Here is an 18187-nt window from a genome sequence, read left to right as displayed (position 1 = left end):
ATTATTGCTATGGACAAATGTATGTCAGCGTAAGGATGAGTTCATGGATCATCTAGAACCTTGAGTCATCACCATTAAAACACTGCACAATCTTGGTGAAAAGTGTCAGTGTTATTTGTGGTGTATCCACAGGTACTGATTTCAGAGGCGGGGGACGAGGGGGAGTGCGGTGAGTGCACGGTGTTCAGACACAGCAAAATGACTTTGGTGTATTGGGGATCATTTGGCGGACTGGCAGCAATTTCCCAATTACTGAAGGCTGTGAAGCAGCTCTCCTGGCCGTATGTTGTTGGAGTGATTTCCAATGATGGAAGGAAATTAGATATTGGGCAGTTTCACCACTTTCATACCACAAGAAGAACGAGCTCCATTACTTTCTGAGCTCAGGTAAAGGCAATTCTGCTCATAAACTCGGCATTATGGCTTCGGATTCAATAGACCAGCGATAAGAAAAGTACGAGCACTACGTTCTTTAATCCAGCCAGCCTAAGTGGAAATAACATTAATCCTTTCCATCTTCCCAAAAAAACCCCAACAAAAAAAATTCTGAAAGGAATAGAAAATAACACTCAGTCGTATTGTACTTTATAAAAGCATGCAGTAATATAGATTTGATGAAACAGGAGATCACAACAACGAAGCTGCAAGAATAGTAGCTGTTTTTTTTTTGTCCAGAGGATAAATAATATATGCCTGTGAGTATTGTTGTATGCTCTGTCTCCATGTGTAGCTAATGTTTGTGTTCATTTGTGATTATCACATGAAAAAAAAATGACATGTACTGTGTGCTACATTAAAAAAAAAAAAAGTTCATTATTCTGTACGATCACATTATACACACAAACAATCACACGACTACAGCAATCAATCGATCAGCATTTGGACTGTGGCAATGTATTGACACGATGTTAACTCCGGCTACAGTGGGTTGAATTGAAGTGCATTTTCCCAATTGTATGGATTTCAACCGATGCGAATCATAAAGGGAAATCGACGCGAGAAAATAAGCGCAAGCGACACTATTGAAGCTCTTTTGCGTGGACGTCTGCACATTGATGACTTGGTGTTCTATTTCTGCTTCCTATCCTAGCACACTTTTGTCCACGCGGCGCTTGATTGCAGTGTGCGGGATTGATCGCCAGTGTATGAGCCTGTCAATGTTGGCCCGCCCGCAGTCCTTTCAATCCCCCCCCGCCCCCCATCCCTGCACAACCCCCTCGCTTGGAGTCCGGCGTGGCTGACCTGCCTCGGGGGCACTCTTCTCTCATCTAACGATCGGCTTCCTGTCAAGCGTGCTCACCGTAACCATCAACAACACACAATCACATTCCTTTCATGACCCGTGCCAAGGAAATGAGGAACACTTTGGTCTGATGAGACCATGACTGCGGTTGTGCAAGAAAATGTCAATCTTGCGAGCTGCTCATTTGGACCGATAAATATTTATGTGAGTATTTAGCACGGTAGTGGAGCAAAAGTAGGAATCGGGGCCTTTGGGCAACATGTTGATGGCACGGGTAATTTATACTTGTTGCATTAATTGAACCTTTTTGGTTCATTATAATGTATGTACAGTTTTGATTTTGAATAAATAAAGAGAGAGAGAGAGATAGAGAGAGAGAGAGAGATACTTGCTGAATGTCAAAAATAAATGTCAGACATTATATCCAGACACAGGCGGAATTGGAGAATGGTCGTGTCGGGAGATAAGCCACGGTCGGTGGGATCTGTCTTGCGCGATTGTCCCGCATGTCGCCAGCTGAATAAGTTTCGCTGGTGGGAGCGTCTCCCGACACGTTGTCAGAAAACGATGTGGTCGGTCTTCTGGTTGACGCGCTGTCGCCATCGGCCCAAGAGGGAGGATGTGTTCTGTTTAACACAAACTTAACTGATTTTCCTTTCATGCACACCGCCAAAAACGCTGAAGTGTGAAAGGCTTTCGGTTGTGTGTGAGGTTTTCAGTGGTGAATAAAAGGGTAACAAAAAAATAAATAAAAAATCTGTATTGTGAGAATGATTCAGTGGTGTCTCTGTTAGCGCTTCAGAAGAGTGTGTGAGTGGGAAAACAAACACAAAAAAAAAATCAGTAGTCCCTGTGAGTACACCATTTCTGTAGTATGTGAGAATGTTTCAGTTGTGTGTGTGAGTGAAAAAAAACCCCAACAGTTCGTGTGAGTGTTTCAGCAGTGTGTGTGTGTGTGTGTGTGTGTGTGTGTGTGTGTGTGTGTGTGTGTGTGTGTGTGTGAGGAATTTAAATGTTTCATAGCATTTCAGTTTTGAGAGTGAGAGCATTTCATTAGTGAGTGCGAGTACAGCAAAAAAATAAATAATTTGTGTTTGAGAGTGGTTCTTTTAGTGTGTGTGTGTGTGTGTGTGTGTGTGTGTGTGTGTGTGTGTGTGTGTGTGAGTGTGTCATGTCCATAAATTCAACAGGAGAGTGACTACTAAAAACCCACTAATGTTTAAAAAAAAAAAAAAAAAAAAAAAAAAAAAAGAATGAAAACAATGACATTTGTGTGTGTTGTACACTGCGTCAGTTGGACACGTCGGTGAATTATCACGTGGGTCAAAAAGAAAAGTTTTTGTTCACAATTTTCTTTTGTGTGAGAGCATTTCGGTGGTGTGTGAGCGTGTACAGGTTCAATATGCATATATGTCGTTCCAATTCATATTAAAAATTGAAGTGCTTTCATTCACTATGCAGCGCACGCCATTTAAACCGAAACAAACGGGCCCGCATTTGCCTTGCGGCTTTGGAAGATTTATCCCAACAATAGCTTTGACTCAATTTGAGACTTCTTCATCACATTGCAGGTGCCGCCGCGGGGGCTGCGCTTTAATTAAAAATGCCCAAAATGACAGTCAAAGTTATAAATGTCTTGGTGTTGCAATTGTGCGACTATCGGCTCAAGCTTGCTTTATCAAGGAGGGTTTTTTTTTTTTCCTTATTTACCATTTGGGTCATGCGTGCGCACACCTCATGCTCATTACAGATTGGGGAGCAGGTGCATCCGGAGAAGCGGCAATCCTAAATAAGCACATCTGGGGAGGACAATGAGGCTGGCCGACGTGCTGGGAGCCTGGCGGCGGAAGCTTTCAAATTGGAAATGGAAATACAATCAGAAATGTCCAAATGGCATCAAATGAATTGCTTTGAATAGTCACTCAAATATTCACTCGCCTCATGGGGTTGACCCGAAATGAGTTTCCGACACGGGTGGCAGCACGGTGGCCTCGCGGCGAGCGGCGTCTGCCTCACGGTCGAGATGTCCGAGTTGAGCAAGGAATAAACTTAGACGATGAGGAATTCGATGTGGCCGCAGCGCGAGAGACTGAAGAGCTGAATGCGCTAGCAAGTGCATCCCTCCTCGTTTGAACCATTCGACACCATCTACAGACTTGCCAACTGCCGAAGAGCCTTGGACATGTTACTCTACAAAGGTATCATCGTAATTTTGTAATCTTGAAAATCATAGATCATTTTCAAGTGGAACCAATTCCATTTGGTTTGATTTGATTCCCTTGCGTCTGAAAAATTCGAAATGGTTTTCAAATTTCAAACCAGTTTTTGTTACATCCATAACACACAGGATATACTTTTTTTTCTATTTGTGAGGCCCGACACCAAACACAGCCAAACCCCCCGCTGTCCAAATACTTATAAATCCACTCGGGGATCCAATAATCCATTCGACTTCATGTAACAAAAGTTAAAAAGCAAAAAAAAAAAAAAAAGGGAAAAAAAAGCAGTTGTGCTCTCCAGTGGCCAGCGCAGCAGCCAGTCTTCCATGTCTAATTGCAGTTGCCAGATGGGCCAGGCGTTTTTCATGTCGTTTCGCTTAACCCGTGTCAAACGGCGTGTGTTTATTTGGAGCGCGGCGTTTGGGGATTCGGCAAGTTTCCTTATTCCACAGCAGAGCGGCCACTCTGATCTCCGGTGGGAGTCAGTCCTATTCCACACCTGATGTTCATCCATTCCAAAACAACACCTTGACTCAGTGAAACGCTTGCGATCAAAATATTTGTTTTAATGTTGTGTTTACGAGTACGCCAAATCTGTCCTACTCGTGAAGATGAAGCGCGTATAAGTCCATTGACCTTTAGATTGCAACCACTGCTGATTTTTTTTTTCCGCACTATCAAGTCAAATCAAGTCTGCTTTATTGTCAAATATGCTCTATGTACAACATACAGCACAGATGAAATTCAACCACAGTGCAAACATGCAGTGCATTGAAAACACACACAGCTAAAAATAAGGGCGGCGAAACTGAACTGCATAAAAAAGACATAAGGCGCACCTAAAAGCATTCCAGTGCGCCTTATAATATGATGCGCCTGATATATGGATTAATATTCTGATTTCTCGGACGTAGCATTTTAAATGCTCTGGAAAGTGCTTTGCTACAGCTCGATATAAATGAAGCTGTATTGTATTGTATGCCCTTTAGCGTAGTGCCATCTAGTGGATGCACGATGCAACCCTAGCTACTATTGTAACTTCTATTCAATGTGCCTTATAATGCGGTGCGCCATATATATGGAAACAGTTTTAAAATAGGCCATGTATATACACACATATATACACACACACACACACACACACACACACACACACGCTTTGTGAGGTCGTTTTGAAGTCGATGAATTGTTCAATACTATCTACTAGCATGCTAAAGTTATCTTACTAATGAGAACAAAGAGCAGACTAGAACATGGGCCTTGGATATCAAGGATGCGGAATAAATGCGCAAACTCCTTACCATAGTCTGACTGACAGGCTAGTTATTACCTGCGCACAAATAAGCGTTGTCATCGTCGACTGACTCCTGCTTCGGCATAATACCAGAGAGAGAGAGTAGCAATACGGGAGTCCATTGTGTGTGTATTTTCCCCTTCCTTGAAGATGAGAACTCAAATCAGATGGCTTTAAATGGGCCCCCGGAGCAAAGTGGGTTTCAAAGTAATCTTTTGCTTTAAAAGCTGCAGATTACACCGCGGCTCGCATACTTACAGTATTCGCAGGAGATAAGCTGCGGAAAAAAAAAAAAAAAGATTCATGGAGCTGATGTGTTCGGCACATATGGTTTTGAATGTGATGACTATTATGTCACATGGCTGTGAGGATCTCATGTTTTAATGAATGCGCTTCTCTCACGTGGGGCTGCATAATGCACGCGTTTGCGTGCTTCGAATCTGCGGCGCACGAGAGCGCGACTCATTTAAAGTGCCGCGTGAAGGAAATGGTCTTTGGGAACTCATACGGTGCAATCGCATCAGTGCTGCAGATGGAATCTTGTTGCTCCGAAATTAGTGACAAAATGTCACAGAGAACGATATTGCGGCTTCCCGGTTTCTTCTATTACGGCACACATTCGAGGAGGCGCAATCAAAGATGGAGAGTGAAAAGGTTTTCTTCACACAGAGACCCTTGACTGATCATCTTTCAACATTAAAATGAACGGACATGTTATGAATTTGTTACAGCCGCTCAAAAAAAAAAATGTTTGGGCTGGACTTAAAACTAAAAATAATTCTTTGCGGTCACAAACCGACTTCTGTACGGAGTGCTCATTTGCGCTTTCTCTTTCACAACGTCAATGGCGCTCGCTCTACGTGTCAGGTCATTCGGGTATCTTTGTTGGTTTGCTGCAATTTAGCCCTCCGTATGGTTCCCAAGAAAGTGAAAAGTGGAAGTGATTGCGCTATTAAAAAGTTGAAGTTTTTGGCGACGAACCTCCGGCGAAGAAAGAGACAAACTGCTGTGCACAGCGGGGACAGAGACAGTGCCGTGTGAGCCACACAAACAATTGCCACGCATGTCGAGAGACAAAAAAAAAAATACTCTGAGAAGTATATTCTTCAGATTTACACCCCCCCTTGCAAAAAACCCAAACAAAACCAAACAAAAAAAAACAATGAATAAAAATATAATAAAATAAAAATAAAAAGAGATGACATTCTTCTTCTGTTTCATCATCAAATCTTTGCGTCATATTCAGTGTACTGCCTCCTGGTGGCCAAGGCACGGTCAATAAAAAACCCAAACAAACCCCCCCCCCAAAAAAAAAACAATGAATAAAAATCTAATAAAATAAACATAAAAACAGATGACATTCTTCTTCTGTTTCACCATCAAATCTTTGCGTCATATTCAGTGTACTGCCTCCTGGTGGCCAAGGCACGTACACCAGGAAAATCAGCACAATGATATTGAGTGATCGTGATGCACGAACCGTTTGATTCTAAACGCTTTGTGATGTGTCCACGTGCCGCACACACGCAAGCGGAGTGTCGGAACTGCTGCTTCAATGAGTTAAAACGTTTTTATTGTCTTGCACACTCCGGGTTCTGCTTCCATGATGCTGATTTTTTTATTTTTTTCTATTTGGGGAACAAAAAAGTAAAACCGAAATGTACGCTCGAATTAATCCTTTGATCCTCAATCGTTGGAATCTTCAGGGATTATTTTCACCTTCATTTCACAGCAGCCGTCACAACAAAGCGGTGACTGAAGTTTTGTGCGCGCTCGGAGATTGCAAGACGTCATTACACGAGGATAAGCGCCGCTTTATCTAAGAAAGTAACCCCCCCCCAGCCCCCACCCATCCCCGGACAGCCCATTTGAGTGAGGGACAAAATCAAGTATTTTACATTGAACAGTTTCTCTGCACCCGATCTCCAAATCGCCGACACCCCGAAGGCACGGCCGCTCCTAGAGATGTTTATCAATTCCTATGAACGGCAGATTAAAAAGCCAAAGTTCTCTCGTCTGGGCGCAATGAAGTGTGGCCGAAAGGGGATGAATGTCGCGAGGAAACAAGTCGCCCGTGCTCTTTTAATGGAATGTCTGTCTGCTTGGTGACAGGGCAGACTTGCGTTATCGGGTCGTCTGAGGAATGACACAGACGCAGGGCAGCCCCAAAATCAGAGTTGACTGGCAAACTGGCATCTGCCTGCTGCAGATGCCACACTCGGGATGATGCGAGTGAAGAAAGTCAAGCAAACACCGAGTGGCGGCTCCACGTGATATGTTATTAACAACCAGGGGTCGCCGGGTATGCAGATGCGGATAAATGTGTCCCCAAAATATTTAAGAAAAATTTAAAACAATATTTGCATAGTCATTTGGGAGCAATTTGAGTTGCATTTTTTTTTTTTAATGGCAGGTGCTATCTAAATAAATTTTGATTGATTGATATCCTGTATGTATAGTGGTGGCAGTATATTAGTATTTATTTATTGGTTGGTACGTAAGTCAGTATTGCAACAATGTGTGACCATAGTTCTAGGGTTTGTATTGAGACTTCATTAATTTTTCTTAAAATTTTCAATGATGTTCTATTTTTATATACTGTATAGGCTGTTTGATTTTTTTGTTTTTTTGTTTGTACGTCAACTAATTTATTACGATCTTACATTTTGGACAGGTGTGATACTGTTTTGGCCGCCATGTGCACATCTGAAATTGCTCACCGTGGTCCAAGGAATCATTAGCTGTGACCGCGCCCACAGCGGCGCAGCCCTCCCTCTCAAAGATCTCTGCCGGCCTGTGCTCCTCTATGGAGTTACCAATATCGGTTATAACCCGCTTCGGCACAGGAATACGCTGCGCTGGTCATGAAAAGAGAGTCCGACATGTTCGTTTAGTGTAGATGTGAACACACGAAAATACCATGCAGCCTACAAAAAGAAAATCATAATACCATGTCGTTTACTGAGAAACTCCAGCGTAGAGTAGGGCCCGCATCTTCGAGGCGTTCACCTTCACTTCAATCAGCCACACCTACCATTAGAGCCGAGCCGCCTCCAAAGGCTAATGCGATGTGACAGATGTCAAACCACGCGGCATGTCAGCCCACACACCCTTCTAGGAAACCTCATTCTGTGCTCACTGCTTTTTATAGCATCTCTGTTTTATAGAAAATGAAAAAAGGAAATGTGTCCCTTGCCGTCGCATAAACTTTGGTCAGACGAGAGAGATCGAGCAGTCATCCGTCTTTGAGTCAGTTGTAGCTTTACAACAATACTGAGAGCTAGCTTGTAACATTTGGACTCGCTGAATTTAGAGTTTATATCTTAAGTTAGTCCACTGATCTACACATATTCCTTGAATATTTGGGTTCAAATATACTTAAATGATTCTAATAACGTGACACCGATGCCATTCGTCAGCCCGTTATTAGCGTTTCCTGTTATATGTTAGCATTTAGCTAGCATTTGCACCTTTTTTGTAAAGATTCATATTTAGTGAACCTTATGAAAAGACATTTGACATGAAAAGACAATGGGAGTCTTGCCTGCAGCATCGACACGGTGAACGCCCATTTGACACGTGATCATCCACCAGAAAGAGGGAAACAAATATTCATTTTGACAATCGCAGTGTCATTGCGCGGGATTTACTGTGCTTGTCCAAGTCACTTACTTGGGAGTCTACAATCCTGCTATCTGTTTTTAATAGGGAAACAAATGCCAATCAATTGTTAGTTCTGGTGAGAGATTTCGTCTCTCTCTCTTTCTCTCTCCTTCCATCACAGCACTGCCACAAAGGCGTATTTTGGAGTTCCACTGAAACTAGAAGCCACAAAATCCCGAATCTCAACCAGGGATGTCTCCCACAGTGGTGCCTTGATTTACAAATTTAATTCATTCATGACCAAGCTTGTCACTCAAAACAATGGTATCTAAATCAACTTTTGTCACTGAAATGAATGGAAATTCCATTAATCTGGTCCAGCCACTAAAAAAAAAAAAAAAAAACAATCATGAAAAAAAAAAAGTAATGTCTTTTTAAGAGGAAAAATAGCACACTACTGTGTTGTACTTTATAGAAACAAAGTAGTCGTATAATTAATGGATTGGAAAGACAAGTGGTTCCTTCTGCTGGATGCACCTTTTCTTGGATACGTAGACACAGGCAAGCAAACAGGGATTCATACATGTAAGCATAAAGATGGTCACAAGTGCTCAGGAAGCAAATTTTTTTTTTGTAGAGGATACAGAATATATTACTGAGTATTGATATATTGTCTGTCTACATGTGCTGCTGCGCCGTTTGTGTTCATATATTTTGTTACACCATGAAAAAAAAATGTAAGGACGAGGAGGAGTAAATCAATCCAACAAACATGCTTCGTGGGCAAGAACTTGAGTGTTTCACAACAGAAAGCGAGCTCACTCAAAGAAAAGGTTGCTTGTTGAAGCACGGGGCAAGTGTGGTTTGTCACTTCCATCCGCAACGTCAATCTGCAGTCATCATCACTCTTCACTAAACACACACACACACACACATCTATCCTTATTATTACGATCCAATTTACGCTGCCTTCAGCTTCTTTCTATCTGTCAAGCCCAGATGACAGACACGAATGGATTTTGCACCGTTGGTGTTAATAATGTGCCTTGGGGCCAACGGAAGGCTGAGTCTGAAGTCTGGACATTTTCCATTTGCGTTTTACAGAACATTAAGAGGAGTGCCTTGGATGGGGGAAAAAAATGCGAAAAAGCAGGGAACGGCACTGCAAAAATGAGGACTGCAGTAGAAGGTGGAGGCCTCAAATTTCACTGGAGACAGCTGAGTATTGATACCAGGTATCCGTACGACCTGATATCAATGTATCGGGTACTTTTGAAGCCAGCCGACCCCAGCAACCGATACTGAGATGTATGGCTCACATGTTTTTCCGTGTGAGTTGTGTCCTTTGCCATCCTCTCACATGCCGGTTAAGACACATTGTCAAAAAGTTGAAATATCTTGATTAGGTTTATGTTCATACTTAGAGTGCTGACTGAGTAACCTAACCGCTGGTGTCACCATAACCGTAAGACAGAAAGTAACATCTCTGTTCACAATAAACTGCCACGGGTTCATTTTACAGGATGTATCACAAGTACGAGTGGTACAGTATTGGTACTCAGTTTGGTGGTATCGGTCTGGGAAAAAAAAGTAGTATCGGACATTCCTCGACCTCACCGTACTTTGCCGGGGAAAAACAGCTTTTCGACTGCTGTTTCTTTGACGTTTTAAACCATTTGTCTGTCAGAACCAGCTCCCATTAGACATGGCCTAGTAGTTTTTCATTATGTCGTCAAATGTCATCGCTGCATCTGCAGGTGACCGGCACAGTGGCGGGCGGACGGCTTGTCACACTCTCGCCGAGTCTTTGTCCTCGCCGTCACCTATTTCGACAGCTGTGTGTGTGTGTGTGTGTGTGTGTGTGTGTGTGTGTGTGTGTGTGTGTGTGTGTGTGCGTGATAAAGGGGGGCGAGCACTTGTGTACGTTCCTTGCTATGGGAATACTTGGGAGTTCAATAACCCCATGAAGCCTTCCTAATGCCAACTGCACGGGTGCTTCATGGGTGACTGCTGTCACATGGCATTAATGGGGGGAAAAAAAAAGGCATACATACAGGAGACTAGATGGTACAATTACAGAGGCACACACGAGTGTGAGTGTGTGTGTGTTGGTGCACATATCCATACTGTACTGTGTGTATATATGTACATATATATATATACACACACACACACACACACACACACACAAATTAGCGCTATATAAGTGACGTTCCATCTTTCTTTGTCTTTTCCACAGGTGTCTGTACAGAGCGTATTTACTTTTGGCACCTTTGAGACGACGTGTGAGCGCGGTGGTCCTCCTCCCCAGGTGCCGTTGTGTTCTGATGTCAGCCTGGCCGAGATGAAAGGAGGTGTTGTGAAGCGTATTCTCACCCTTTTGCATCTCACTTACACCCAACCGAGGCCACCTGGCATCCATCCTGTAAAAATAACCCGACGTGGCGCCATTGTCACTGAACTATTAATAGCGAAATAAGCCCAGTTTGCCTCTCCGATCATCTTTCGTATACAGTACCAATAGAGTCTATGTACTGTATACAGATTCCCCACTACTCAAGATATAATACAATTTCAAACTAATCTTAGAACTGTACCCTAAAAATCTCGTTTGGAGATGATTGAAAAAATATATAGGCTGGAAGTGTTTGTTTAGCTAGAACAACGTGGAAGGAATGATGAGCAGTTCCAAGTTGTAACCAAAAGAAAAAAAAAAGTAGGGACAGCCTTCTAGAACATCTGAAAACTATACAATTATTTCATCGATTTGAGGAATTGTTTTTCTTCCCTCCTTTTCCCTGTTTTTGTTTGAATTACTTTCATTAGCCTTAATCTGGGCCCGAAACAATTCTTTCAATTCTACTGCCTCATTCCTATCAGAGTGCTCAATGCCGATTGCAGAAACTGTCACTCGGCACAACACGGCTGCAGAGACAACAGCTATTGTCGTTTTTTTTTTTGTTTTTTTTTTTAATTAGCAGAGATTTGTGCTCTACCGAGTTGTATTCCATCGTGTGCCGTGATCAGTGTGACGCATCGGAGAGACACCGGTGAAGCTGTGCTGTGTATGTGTTACGAAACACATGACCTGCTGTGTGGGCCAGAAATCACAGCAGTGGAAAATCTCATAGATTCATAACATTGATTGGAATTGGGTCTCGTATCGGCAAGAATGAGGGAGGGCAGCGGGGCTTTGGCGCGCAAGCAAAAAATGCCATCTTGTATTCAGGATGAATTAAAAGAATCGCGAATAACTTGGCCCCGGCCGATATGGAGTTTTTGAAGCCGATGTTGCTATCTGGCAAGAAAACAAAAATGCGATCACCGATTAATCGGACATCGGATACAAATTTAAGATAGACATAATGGATGAAATAAGTTATTTTTGGGGCCCTTAACACCTGCCGATGACTCGTCCGTCGGTGCTCTACCAAAGACGTTGATGTGTTCCAGTGAAGGGACAAAGCTACTTGTTTCGAGGTTTGAAAAGGACACAGACATGAAAACAGATGCTCGGTGTCAGGCGGCGAAGCGGGTAAGCTCGCAGATGAGACGATTATGGAAAGGTAGCGCGGGTCCGGTGACCGCCCCGAGGCATCGTCGAGGGATGTACGAGGAGGTCAGCCGTCCGAGCGTCGCACCAGCTGCGACCGATACGACGGACGGACTCATGAATGACAGCCGAATGACATTGTTGCGTGCACCTGTCTCCTCGTCACTTTACATCCAAGCCGACAAAGCGTGACTGGGATCTGACGCTCTGGCCTCAAGCGGAATCCAGTCGACTTCCACCGTTTTCACTTGTTCGCAAGTCACAAGTCTACCTATTTTCTGTGCTGACAAATGTAAATGTCACACTTGACGGGGCGTCCTTATGATTCATTTTGTGTGCGCGCGTGTAAAGCTGCAAAGGGTCATTTTTAGGGTGTCAAGACATTTTTCACTGTCATAGGAGTCCAAATAATATTTTAGTACTTTGAATTTCACATGTGCCTGTGGCTCAAAAGCGACGTGATGTTCTCAAGTTGTGTATTCTCAAGTTTCTCCAATGCGCCACTGCCCGCCTCGCCGCCATCCTACCTTTGATGCCCTTTCCGAAAAGGAAAGAGCCCAATATGTGTGATAAGTGGGCAGAAATGTAAGAGCCGAGCCGTCATGAAAGAGCCGCATAATGTTCTCTATCTTGGATGATTTCTGTGGGGTAATAAACAATTAATGTTTGTGTTAACGCGTCTATCTCAGCATCCAGCGCAATGTCATACTTTTCGCGCACAAGCGCGTTAGCATGAACGCCCGTCGCTCAACATTTACGCCGTCACGACAAACATCGAGCTCCAAGTAATCAACGTTGTGGGCCCGCTAATGCAGACTGACGCGGAAACAAGGAATCAAAAGAGCAAAGCCGACGAGTGACTCAGCTCTAAATAAAAATAAAAAAGCAGCAGGGACCAACCGAACGGCGGCGGTGGCTTTGCCTCCTGCGGTGTCGGGCCTGATGCGGATCCAGGGAGACAGCGGTTGCTGTGTCGGGTGTGGGTCTGCTCGGTGGGTTGTCACACGCACAGTAGTGGGAAGTAACAAAGTATTCTTACTGTGTGACTGTACTTCAAAGGGGGAGTTTTTAGTGTTAAAAACGCAAGCTACATTTGAATGTAGCCTCGCGAAGCCCCGCGAACCTCGAGTCGCCGCGCCAAGCCGCGCTAGCTAACTCTGTAGGGTGAACCCAACAAAGACGAAGAAAATTCTCATCCTTGATTCACCGAGTTGTTCGAAATGTGAGCAGATGTCAGGTACGAACGTATGCGTGTGTCGCCTGTGATTGACATTTGACAAGGTCATCCTTGCTCGGGGAAAGTTAAGTCGCACAGCTTGCGACGTGAATGATTCAAACGCAGAGTAAGTGACGTGAATGTCATCGGCGACATTTTTCTCGAGTGCTCCTCCCTCCCGCCCCTCATCCGGTAATCTTTATTTTCTCCCCCCTCCCCTCTCCTATTATCGCCATCTGTTTTTATGATCGATCCCTCCTGTCAGTGCAAACTGCTTATCTTTGCCCATCGACTCTTCCGCCGCGTCTGTGCTGAAATATGATTTCTTTGCAGGGTCAAACATCAAAGTCATTGCTTGCTATTTCTTTTGACAAAAAAAAAGGATAATAATAGTTTGGGGAATTTTCATTGTTGGCAATTTTTATTTTGAATTTGGGTTTTTTTTTGTTTTAAAGAGGAGTTTTTTTCGGTCTTATTTTTTGGAAAAAAAACCCCAACAAACACTGTTTTGGTATTACTTTTAGTTTTGGAAATTGTTTGTGGATTTCATGTATCTCAAAACATGACATAAGTACTATGTTGGTGTTGTTTATTTATAAATTTTAATATTATTTTCAATCATTTAAAAAACAACCATCCACAAATCTAATCCATGGACTGCAGAACAGTCCACAGACTTTGAAGTAAAAATAAGTGCAGTGCGAGATATTGCTTCCGTAGTTCGATGTCCCACAACACTAAGGTGATACATTTTAGGTTTTCACATTTTTAACCCTGCCACCAATCCCTCCATTTCCTCCAGTACCACTCCGTAGACTTCCGATGTCAACACTTCTACTTTTACTTTGGAAAACAACAAATCAACACTTCAGCCCATTTTCTCGCCTACGTCACAGACCAAACCAAGAACTCATTTGTTGATCTGCTGTCTTCATTTGAAATAATGTCCTGGTTTCGAATGGGATGGAACTTCAACATTTTGAAAATTGACAAAATCATCGACAGATCAATCAACTATTAAAATAATCGTTCCTTGGACCCTAGTGGTTACAGAACCACTTAAACTTACCGTACAATAAATGATTAGCTGACACCGGATTAGAAGACTTAATGCTTGTGACTTCCATTGATTGACAGAGGGAACTGACTCCTCATGTGACTCTCCATCAGCAGCATGCACGGCAGCCGTGGGTCACCACACGAGAGGAAGACCGGTCTCAGGAGCGTGTCGCACCTGCAGACAAAAGGCAGGTGATCACGGAACCGGACGTGAGGTTGAGAAGGAGCTGGCAGCACCGCGAGAAGCATTTTGAGGTAGCTCAATAAGTCATGACCCTGAAGAGGTTTTTAACCACGTGGCGGCCCAGGATTACGCTCATGAGCTGTGACAGAAGCAGGAGGTGCACCATTAGGCATGAATTCTCAAGGTGCGGCGTCAGACAAGAAATTCAGGACACTTTGCTCAGCGAGCAAATCAGATTGGCGCTAATGCGGGTGAGGTGCTGAGTGCGATGGCGCGCTCCCCAAGGAGTCCCGATTCACGCCGTCTCCTAACAGCTTGTCGGAGCAAACACCATTCAAATACAGTCGAACCATTTTCCCCTCACTCGGTTCTTTTATTTTTATTTTTTTGTGCCACACCACAGGGAAGTGGTTCTTAACAACCCTGCCAAATTGCCAAGCATAGAAAATTAGTTTTCAAAATCTGGAAAAATCAATCAAATGCCACTACGACATGTATCTTATGCCATGGAAAATAAATCCGCTTAATGCTTCCAGTGGCCGGACTGCATACCACCGGATCACTTTCCAAGTTGCAATAATGAGGCGCTCTGAAGTGGCCTTGCCAGTGCCAAGCCCTCCCTGTCCACTTGCTGGCTGTCAAGTCGTATTTTAATAGCCAGCAACGAGACGCTCGAAAGTGACATCACCACTGGACTACTTTATCTAAAGTTAAGAAGAATTTTCGGGGAGTAGGTGGAGCTAGTTTGCTAACTGCACAAACCAAACGCGTTGGAAAACTAAGGCACACGAGGGGTTGACCGATTAATCGACCAGACGATTTAAACCAAATTAAACTTGGCAGTCAAAGTATTTGGATTCCTACTTAATGGGGAATAATAACATGCAACCGCTGTGACTTTGACGACAGCGTGGCGGTAAAGGCTGCCTCGGCCAAAGGTGCTTCATTACTGGCTCGGTAAGTGAGAGTATGTGACAGCTGGGGCAAGGCAAGTGCGCGCCACATCGGCAGGCCAGGAACTGCTACTTGGCAGGCAGGTCCAAAGTGTCAGCGCCGATTGCGAGCGTCACGTCTGAGAAGGACGCTTCTCATCAGCGTATCTTTGCTCAGCCAAGAGTGCTCCGGAAGGCTTTCGACGCTATCGGAAATGGAATCATTCGGACGGCTGTGGTTGCTTTTTTTGTGGAGGTGGGGGGTGATGAAAATGCACCACAGTTTCACCAGTCAGGTCTTCTGTCTAAAATATGATTTATTTTGAGCAGGTATAAGAGCCGCGCTGTCAAGCGATGATATGGCTGACTCAAGACGAGCATAAACATCATGGATCACAATCACACGGCAGAAGAACCAAACAACTCAACAATTACAATACAGTACGTGGTATTTTCTGAAACATCAAACGCGCGTGGATTGAATAAAAGAGTGTTTGAGAATAGTGTACAGCATTTATTTTCGAAGCATAATACGAGACACGAATCATGCCACGACAAACGTCTTGTCTGGCCGTCACACTCTCAGGCCGTTCAGGTAACGTTTAAACGTGCCTTCAAAATAAGATACACCGCAAATACAAAGTGCGTGAAAAATACGACTCACCATCGCCGCATATTATGAAGAGTGGGCTTTGTGCGCGAATCTCCCGTTGAGACAAGTCCGTATTTGAAGTAGGAAATCCTGATACTCTCTATTAAATGTAGCCTTCTTTTTTCTTGAAAGCCTTGTAGGCTCCTCTTCTGTCTCCTGACTGGGCCTTTTCCCCTTCCGAAAGACGTTTGTGTTTAACTCTTTTAGCTAGCTCCTGGGTTTCATTTTAGCGTAACTTCACCTGCGTCAAGAGTGACATATTGTAGACGGATGTAACAGAGGATCCGGTCATATTTCAAAATAAAACATCTTTCAGATTCCAAAATAAATGAAACGGAAGTAATTTAAGTTCTTTCTTCTTTCTGTGCGGCTCGGTACCAAATGACCCAGGGACCGGTACCGGGTCGCGGCCCGGGGGTTGGGGACCACTGGTGAACAGAAATGTGGAAAAATCGGACCTTCGCAACACATCAGGAGGATTAGATGAATTCATCTCTCTGAGCTGACCTCAAGGGGAAATAAAGTATGATTCATTACGGGCTCGGTAAGTGAGAGTATGTGACAGCTGGGGCAAGGCAAGTGCGCGCCACATCGGCAGGCCAGGAACTGCTACTTGGCAGGCAGGTCCAAAGTGTCAGCGCCGATTGCGAGCGTCACGTCTGAGAAGGACGCTTCTCATCAGCGTATCTTTGCTCAGCCAAGAGTGCTCCGGAAGGCTTTCGACGCTATCGGAAATGGAATCATTCGGACGGCTGTGGTTGCTTTTTTTGTGGAGGTGGGGGGTGATGAAAATGCACCACAGTTTCACCAGTCAGGTCTTCTGTCTAAAATATGATTTATTTTGAGCAGGTATAAGAGCCGCGCTGTCAAGCGATGATATGGCTGACTCAAGACGAGCATAAACATCATGGATCACAATCACACGGCAGAAGAACCAAACAACTCAACAATTACAATACAGTACGTGGTATTTTCTGAAACATCAAACGCGCGTGGATTGAATAAAAGAGTGTTTGAGAATAGTGTACAGCATTTATTTTCGAAGCATAATACGAGACACGAATCATGCCACGACAAACGTCTTGTCTGGCCGTCACACTCTCAGGCCGTTCAGGTAACGTTTAAACGTGCCTTCAAAATAAGATACACCGCAAATACAAAGTGCGTGAAAAATACGACTCACCATCGCCGCATATTATGAAGAGTGGGCTTTGTGCGCGAATCTCCCGTTGAGACAAGTCCGTATTTGAAGTAGGAAATCCTGATACTCTCTATTAAATGTAGCCTTCTTTTTTCTTGAAAGCCTTGTAGGCTCCTCTTCTGTCTCCTGACTGGGCCTTTTCCCCTTCCGAAAGACGTTTGTGTTTAACTCTTTTAGCTAGCTCCTGGGTTTCATTTTAGCGTAACTTCACCTGCGTCAAGAGTGACATATTGTAGACGGATGTAACAGAGGATCCGGTCATATTTCAAAATAAAACATCTTTCAGATTCCAAAATAAATGAAACGGAAGTAATTTAAGTTCTTTCTTCTTTCTGTGCGGCTCGGTACCAAATGACCCCGGGACCGGTACCGGGTCGCGGCCCGGGGGTTGGGGACCACTGGTGAACAGAAATGTGGAAAAATCGGACCTTCGCAACACATCAGGAGGATTAGATGAATTCATCTCTCTGAGCTGACCTCAAGGGGAAATAAAGTATGAAAAGCACGCGCACGTGACAAAGCATGTTTCATTTCACATCCTGCTGTATGGTTGGTGTGCATTTGACTGGATTTATAAAATGATGGCTAATGGCATCTTTAAGCTGAAGGCTTTAGGGAGCGCTCAATACACGGCGGCTAGCGTGGCCCCCCCACCCAAGCTGTGTAATACATGTACATGCAGGTTGAGGAATATTTCAGGCACTTATGATTTTTACTGATAAAATGAATAGCCAGCCAGTGTGCTGACTCTATTGGGACAAAGTGTGCAGACCTTGTCTAACGTGATTCATACCGGCGATAAGTTGTCGCCCCGTCTTCTGCGGGGGAGTTAAATAGCCCTTGACCAAAGTTTATTGTAGTTTCTTGAAGAGACCGTATCCTTGGCCGCTAATGGCGGATGACGAAGCCTTCCACAAAGGGCGGAGCTGTACTTTCCTTTTTCCAGAGGTTGTTGTCTCTTCCACCGCCAAAGAGCTGCCTGATGAGAGGGTCAATAACGCCGGACATATGCTCACGCAAATGGATTTCGG

At 44.0% G+C, this 18187-nt stretch overlaps 1 long non-coding RNA gene across 1 annotated transcript; it reads right to left on the bottom strand.

Moving 5' to 3' along the window:
- Positions 1-8887: 8887 nt before the first annotated feature.
- Positions 8888-17287, bottom strand: LOC109519104 (uncharacterized). The gene is made up of 4 exons (XR_002168882.1): positions 17139-17287; positions 14198-14362; positions 10631-10782; positions 8888-9271 (listed from the first exon to the last, which is right to left on the bottom strand). It is a non-coding gene; the product is annotated as an uncharacterized LOC109519104 (long non-coding RNA).
- Between the last annotated feature and the right edge of the window lie 900 nt (positions 17288-18187).

Source organism: Hippocampus comes, unplaced genomic scaffold (assembly GCF_001891065.2).
Source record: "Hippocampus comes isolate QL1 unplaced genomic scaffold, H_comes_QL1_v1.1 scaffold321, whole genome shotgun sequence".
In the NCBI taxonomy this organism is placed as follows: Eukaryota; Metazoa; Chordata; class Actinopteri; order Syngnathiformes; family Syngnathidae; genus Hippocampus; species Hippocampus comes.
The sequence above is the reverse complement of the archived record's forward strand: the minus strand, read 5'-3'. Positions and strand labels throughout refer to the sequence as shown.